The sequence below is a fragment of the Marmota monax genome, unplaced genomic scaffold (assembly GCF_021218885.2).
Source record: "Marmota monax isolate L192 unplaced genomic scaffold, Marmota_monax_Labrador192_F-V1.1 WCK01_AAM20220418_F8-fsc00155, whole genome shotgun sequence".
NCBI classification, from domain to species: Eukaryota; Metazoa; Chordata; class Mammalia; order Rodentia; family Sciuridae; genus Marmota; species Marmota monax.
In genome coordinates this window covers 3,695,351-3,703,399 of record NW_026694554.1, presented here as the reverse complement: position 1 = coordinate 3,703,399, position 8,049 = coordinate 3,695,351, and positions in this window count along the sequence as shown.

Genomic DNA, 8,049 nt, shown 5'->3' with positions numbered 1-8,049 from the left:
AGATGGACACAATACCTTTATTTTATTAATATTTTTATGTGCTGAGGATGGAATCCAGTGTCTCACACCTGCAAGGTGAGCACTCTACCACTGAGCCACAAGCCCTGCCCTTCAATTGTTTCTTGATAGTATATAGAGAAGCAATTGACTTTTTTTTTTTTTAAGAGAGAGAGAGAGAGAGAGAGAGAGAGAGAGAGAATTTTTAGTATTTATTTTTTAGTTATTGGCGGACATAACATCTTTGTATGTGGTGCTGAGGATCGAACCCGGGCCGCACGCATGCCAGGCGAGCGCGCTACCGCTTGAGCCACATCCCCAGCCCCAGCAATTGACTTTTTAAAAAATATATTTATTTTTTAGTTGTAGTTTGACACAATACCTTTATTTCACTTATTTATTTTTATGTGGTGCTGAGGATCGAACCCAGGGTCCCATACATGTGAGATGAGCGCTCTACCACTGAACCACAACCCCAGCCCCAAAAATGACTTTTGTATATTCACCCTCTATACCAGCAAATTTGCTCTACTATACTTCTTAATTTGATTCTTTGGAATTTTCTATATGGATAATCATATAATCTGCAAATAAACAGTATCATAATACTGTACAGTATAAATTTCCCACTAACCACTGCTTCTGATAACATAACACAAATAAGTTGCATTTCCATGTGGTTGAAAATATTCAATTCCTCCAAAGTACATGTATGAAGACTCAAATTGGGTGTTAACATACTTTATATACAAACAGAGATAAGAAAAATTGTGGTATATACATGTAATAAGAATTGTAATGCAAAAAAAAGTACACGTATAAAGACATGAATTGGCGTGAACATACTTTATATACAAAGATATGAAAAATTGTGCTCTATATGTGTAATAAGAATTGTAATGCATTCTGCTGTCGTGTATTTAAAAAAATAAAATCAATTAAAAAAAGAAAAAAGAAAATATTCAATTCCCCTTAGACTTCACTGACCTATTCAGAAGTGTACTATTTCATTCTAGATATTTGGGGATTTTCAAACTGTTTCTGTTATTGATTTCCAGGTTCCATTGTAGAAAATACATAGCCCAGAAAGTATCACTGAGACTCAAAGAATGTCAATAAAAACTTCCCAAACTAAACAACAACAACAAAATCCTGGGTCCTGTTGTCAAGGGCTGTGATAAAGAGAAAAAATGTCCTGGGTGCTGTGGTCAAGGGCTATGATCCACAAGGATCCTCAGCAAAGACAGGAGATATACTCAGCAGCTGGATCTGGTGCCTGTTAACCTGGGACAATACTCCTGCCTCAATTTCAAAGACAAGATACTATTTTTTTAATGTTTTTAGTTGGGCTGGGGCTATAGCTCAGTGGCAGAGCACTTGCCTAGCATGCGTGAGGCAATGGGTTTGATCCTCAACACTACATAAAAATTAACAAATAAAATAAAGGCGGTCTGCCCATCCACAACTACAAAAAAATTTTTTAATGTTTTTTTTAGTTATAGATGGACACAATACCTTTATTTTATTTATTTAGCTGAGGATTGAACCCGGTGCCTCACCTGTGCTAGGCAAGTGCTTTGCCACTGACTTATAACCACAGCCGAAGGTACTAATTCTTTTTTTGGGATGAAACTCAGGGGAATTCCACCACTGAGCCACATCCCCAGCCCAATTTTGTATTTTATTAGAGACAGGGTATCACTGAGTTGCTTAGCACCTGGCCATTGCTGAAGCTGTCTCTGATCCTCCTCTCTCAGTCTCAGGAACTGCTTGGATTACAGGTGTGTGCCACCACACTAGGCTCCAAGGTACTATTTTTTGGGGGGGCTGGCACTGGGGATTGAACCCCGGGACTTGTGCTTGCTAGGCAAGTGCTCTACCAACTGAGCCATATCCCAGCCTCGGTACTAGTTCTTAATCACCAGCTGTTGGCTGTCTCTTTTTGTTAGTCGCAGGGCATGCCAACTGCTGTTGTCCACATGTCTAATGGTGCAGTCACAAAATAGGCACCTAGTTTAGGAAAGGGCTGCAAGGCAGAGCTGAGAGCTGGTGGTGCAGTGGTAGTGAGGAGAGAGGATGGGTCATGCCTGCAGAATAGAGGCTCTGTGTTGAAGCAGCTGGTTACACTCACCTTGGTGGGAAGCCTGAGCTGAGAAAGGGGCTTTGCTCTTTTTCTTTTCTGGTAAATTTGGTAGTGGGGGTGGGAGTAGGGATGAGGAAACCTCCCACTTTTCCACTGAGAGTAATCATATCCCAGCCCCTGTTCATGCTCTCCTCCTCATTGCTAGTTGCTGCCTCCCCCCAACACCTGTGGCCACATGTCTATTTTCATTTTTCTATTTGATCCCAACTTACAAGCATAGTATGAAAGTATTTGTCTGATTGGGTACCCGCTTGTGTTCATGAACACTTTAGTCAACTGGGAAATTAACCTCAAAATTGGAGGGCCCTCTCCCTGCTGCTTTGGTTTTGCCCACCCCTGACCACTTCACTGCTATCTTGCCCTGGCTGCCTCTATCCCTCTATACCTCTCTCAGTGGCCTATAGACTCCAAAGGTCTGCCTCTTTCTATATACTGCCCAAACTTTTTTAAAATCAAATATCTATTTTTAGGTACATATATTACATTAAAAAAGAACATAACATCACTTCAGCCAAATAAAGGCTGTATGAGTTGTCTACCTTCAGAAAAATCTCTATGACAGACTCTTTAGGGTTTTTATTGGCTATTGAAGTTATTGGGGTCAGGGCTAGGGGAGTCTGTTAAGTTATCAGGCGGTATGGTGCAAAAGGAACCCCAAGCCCAATAAGATCCATATCCATACATATGCCAAGTCCTCATTGGTGAGTTTTGGTAGATACTGCTTTCTGGGACTCTCCTTGTACCAGCCCCTTGAATTTTTTTCCCCAGGGCCAATCCTGTGCTTGAAGTACTGTTTGCTCGATTTCCCAAGATGTTCAGTAGTAATGGTGGTCACTCCATGATTTGAGTATGAAGATTGCCACTTAATTGTTCCGTTGCTTATTTTAAAACTGATGTGTTGGGCTGGGATTGTGGTTCAGTGGTAGAGCGCTCGCCTAGCACCGGAAGAACCCGGGTTCGATCCTCAGCACCACATAAAAATAAAGGCATGGTGTTGTGTCCATCTACACCAAAAAATAAATATTAAAAAAATAATAAAATTAAAAGTGATGTGTTTTTTTTCCCCTTCTTTTTCTTCCTCCTCTCCTTCTCCCCCTCCCTAGCATCAGGGAAAGCAAGATTAACTTTCATCAAGTCCTGTGCTGAACTATTCATGTCCGTCAGCTCAGTGACCACAAGAATGAAAGCTCTGTCAGGAAGATGTGCTAACTTGGGAACTGGTATCTGCAGGTCTGAGCAACCACTATTTCAAGGCCATCATCTATGCGTGAATCATGTCTTCAGACAGGCATACCCATAGCCAAGTTCCCAAATTTCTTTTCAAAACTTTTGCCACCCCCCACCAAGAGGACAGTAGCTCTTGACATTCAAGTCTGCTATTCTCCTCATTTGCTGGCAAACCAGTAAAACCTCTTTTTTCTTTTTGTCAAAACCTTGTCCTCAATACTGTTGCACCAGTGACAAAAAAAAAAAAAAAACAAGCTTTCTGCAACATGATCTTGAACTAGCAGATTAAGTCCAGTACTTATTTTTATCCAAAGTTCTTCTACTTATTTAAAGAACTCCACCATTGAGCTGGGGTGGTAGAGCACATGCCTAGCGTGTGTGAGGCACTGGATTTGATTCTTAGCACCAAATATAAATAAAATAAAGCTACATTGACCACTAGTGTGTGTGTATAATTTTTAAAAACTCAATCATTGTGCTTACTCAAAAAAAAACCTTTTTGTAACCTCAAAAGGTCTGAGATACTCAGCAACTAGCTCTGAGTATCAGACAAGTCCTCTATTTTCCTGGACATCTGTAATCACATCTGCAAGATGAGATATGAGCACAAGAATATAAAGGAGTCATCCAAGCTGGAATGTAAGTCCAGGGTACTAGCAGTTTATTCTCAAAATAAGCTTCTCAACCTTATAATACTTTCCTTCCTTGAAGCACAAAGGTTTCTTTACCTGTTCTGTTGTTATTGTTATAATTCTTATTAATATAATTATTATTGGTACTGGTGTTGAACCCAGGGCACCTGTACCACTGAGCTATATGCTCAGCCTTTTTTATTTATTTTTATTTTTTTTTTTTTAATTTTGAGACAGGGGCTAGGGCTATAGCTCAGTGGTAGATTGCTTCCCTAGCACAGGTGAGGCACTGGGTTCGATCCTCAGCACCACATAAAAAGTAAATAAACAAAGTTATAAAAAATTTATTAAGGGGCTGAGGCTGTGATTCAGTGGTAGAGCACTTGCCTAGCATGTGTGAGGCCCTGTGTTCCATTCTCAGCACCACATATAAATAAATGAATAAAATAAGGGTCCATACATGTAAAAAATATTTTTTAAAAAAAATATATATATATATTTTAAAAATAAAAATAAATTTTGAGACAGGTTCTTCCTAAATTGCTGAGGGGCTTGCTAAATTGTTTTTTTTTTAATTTTTTAATATTTATTTTTTTAGTTTTTGGCGGACACAACATTTTTGTTGGTATGTGGTGCTGAGGATCAAACCCGGGCCGCACGCATGTCAGGCGAGCGCGCTACTGCTTGAGCCACATCCCCAGCCCTAGCTTGCTAAATTGGTGAAGCTGGCTTTGAACAATCCTCTGGCCTCAGCCTCCCAAGTTGCTGTAATTACAGGTGTGGGCCACTGTGCCCAGCTGAATTTTTCTTTTACAAGATATCTTATCCTGCGCTCCCTCTGGTTTGTCTGATGAGGGATCTAATGGACAATGTGTCCTGGGCACTACCCTGATGGGATTGCTGGGTTCCTCCAGTGCTCTGTATATTTGTGGTTTGGGGCCCCGGAACATTGGGCCCCCCTGTCCATTTTTTGGCAATGGAGCCCGATGCCTTTCTCCACGATATCGTGGATAAACACCTGGTCCTTGTTCATTTTTGATAATGGAGTACCCTCTATGGTGGTTTGAGAACGGCATTCATTAGCCCAATATCTCCCTCTACGGCATCGTGGGCAAATACCCGGTATTCTACTCCTTTGATACCTAGTTTTGTTAAACCCTCCTCCTATGGGGCAATTCCTTTTAAAATGTCCTGTTTGTTCACAATTGTAGCATGTTCTTGGCCTGGCATCTAAAGCCTGTTTTACTGCAGCTGCCATGATTTGCCCTTGTTCATTAATGTCTCTGGCATCTAAAACCTGTTGTACTGCAGCTGCCACGACTTGCCCTTGTTCATTAATGTCTCTACATAATTTAATATATGTGTTTAAATCTTCATGTCTCCATGGTCTAATGACTTCTCTGCACCAACGATTCGCTTGCTCATAAGCCAGTTGTTTTATTAATGGCATTGCTTGTTCTGTATTCCCCAAAACTCTGGTAGCTGTTTGAATAAGCCTATCTAAAATTCAGCGTAAGGCTCATTAGCTCCTTGTATTACCTTAGATAATTGACTTTGTAAACCTCCATGCCCTTGTAAAGTCTTCCATGCCCTAACCGCATCTACAGCAATTTGTATGTATACGCCAGGATCATATGCAATTTGTTGCTGCTGATCCTCATAAGGTCCCTTTCCTAACAACATATCTAGATTTCTCTGAGGATAACCAGCTGCTGCATTTCGCCTAGCCTTCTCCTTGCAAAATTCCTCATTGGCAACCTTCCATAACAGGTATTGTCCTCTATTTAGCACAGCTTTACACATATTAGCCCAATCTGCTGGCGTCATGTTCAAGTTGGGAATGGATTTGACCATGCTTACAGTGAAGGGTGCTTGAGGACCATAGGTTGTTACAGCCTCTTTTAGCTGCTTCACTTTTTTGAAATTTAAAGCATGGTGAATTCGCTGCCCTCCTGCCTGCTCAAATACAGGGCATGTTAATATTTGAGATCCTGTCTCAGGATCCCAACTATCAACTGCGGGGGTTGGGAGCCTCCCAGCATATGGAGGTGGTGCTGTTGGTTGGACACTTACGCCCTCTGGTGATAGAAAGGTGTTAGTAGCAGTCTCCTGTAGAGGTGGCACTGTTGGTTGGACACTTATGCCCTCTGGTGATAGAAAGGTGTTAGTAGCAGTCTCCTGTTGTAACTTTTCCCCTGATGGCTTTTTCTGCTGTAAACTTTCTTCCTCTGTCTGACTAGTTCGAGAGACCTTCTCTTTTACTTGAATCTTTTCCTCTGTCTGACTAGCTTGAGAGACCTTCTCTTTTACTTGAATCTTTTCCTCTGTCTGACTAACTTGAGAGACCTTCTCTTTTACTTGAATCTTTTCCTCTTTCTGACTAACTTGAGAGACCTTCTCTTTTACTTGAATCAATATGTCTTCTCCTTCCTCTACCATTGTCTGAACTGAAAGCTTTGGACTAAGCAAACAAGATACGAACGTCCACAATGGCAGTGTGCCAACTGGCAGAGTCCCTGGGCTTTTCTTTTCTATTCTTTTTAAATCTTCACCATGATGGTTCCATTGTGATATATTTAACAACTCCTCCTTAAAAAGCCATGGGCTACATTTTTGTATTGTATCAATGTATGGCCTGACTGTTCTTGATTTTATTGAGATGCCTCCTTCCTCTAACAATTTACTTAACACTCTTTCGGTTTGTTTTTTACTAATTTCTGATCCCATATTTCTACTATAATACAACCCAACAAGATAACACCAAACAAAACCGAGACAGAATGAAACAAAAATGGAACAACACAAAATCATTATAGCCTTTCTATCCTCCTGAAATGTCCATCCGTTCTTTCTCCCTATCTGTTCCTCAGACGCAAATAGTTTTTCCTCAGATGTGAGCGGTTTTTCTTCCGTCTCACTCATCTCCAGGGACAGGCAACTTAAAACAAAAGCGAAACAAAACAAAAGAAGAATCTTAAAATGGCTACCCATCCTCTTGCCCTGCCCTTAGGGGCGAGCAGTTTACCTTATCACTTACCCTCAGTCATTCCCTGTGTGGCCCACCAAATGCCGCAGTCTGGCTGGGCACAATTCAGGAGCCACTTGTCAAAAGAAATGAACTTTATTTTTAGAACACACACACCACACCACACAGCTCCTCAGGAAAACCCTCAGAGCCCAACTGTGACCACTGCTTCCCACAAGCCTCTCAACCTCCCCCACTCCTCCTGCTCTTGAGGCAGATTGGCTGGGTCATGTGGGCGGAGCCAAAAAAAGTCCCCCAATGAGCAGCTCCTGTGGTCTGAAAGGGCGGGGAAACAGCCCAATGAGCATCACTGCAGAGGAGCCAATCAGTTGGCAGCTAGAAGTTTGCTGGGGCCGCTGTGAGCCAATCATCAGCTGGCAGCTGGAAGTGTGCTGGGGCCCCTTGGGCTGTGGCTCTCAACAACATATAAATAAATAAAATAAAGGTTCATCAACATCTAAAAAATTATTTTTTTAAAAAACATATCTTACTGTATTGACCAGGCTGGTCTCAAACTCATGAACTCAAGTAACACTCCTGCGTCAGCCTCCCAAAGAGCTGATACAATAGGCATGTTCTGCCATGCTTGGCTTAAAGAAAAAAAAAATTTTTTTTTTCATTTTTTAGTAGTAGATTGACCAAAATACCTTGGTTTTATTCAGTTATTTTTACATGGTGTTGAGGATAGAACCCAGTGCCTCACATATGCTAGGCAAGAACCCTAACACTGAGCTATAACCACAGCCCCAATTTTTTGTTTTTTTGTTTTTGGGAGTCCTGGGGATTAAACCCAAGGCACTTTGCTACTCTGCTGTATTCCCAGTGCATGTATATATGTCAGTGTACCTTTATTTATTTACTTATTTTCAATGCTGAGGATCAAACCCAGCATCTCACACATGCCAGGCAAGTGCTCCACCACTGAGCCACAACCCAGCTGTCCCAGTGCTTTTTTATTTTTTTACTTTGAAACAGGATCTTGCTAAACTGCTGAGGTTGGCCTTGAACTTGGGATCCTGCTGCCT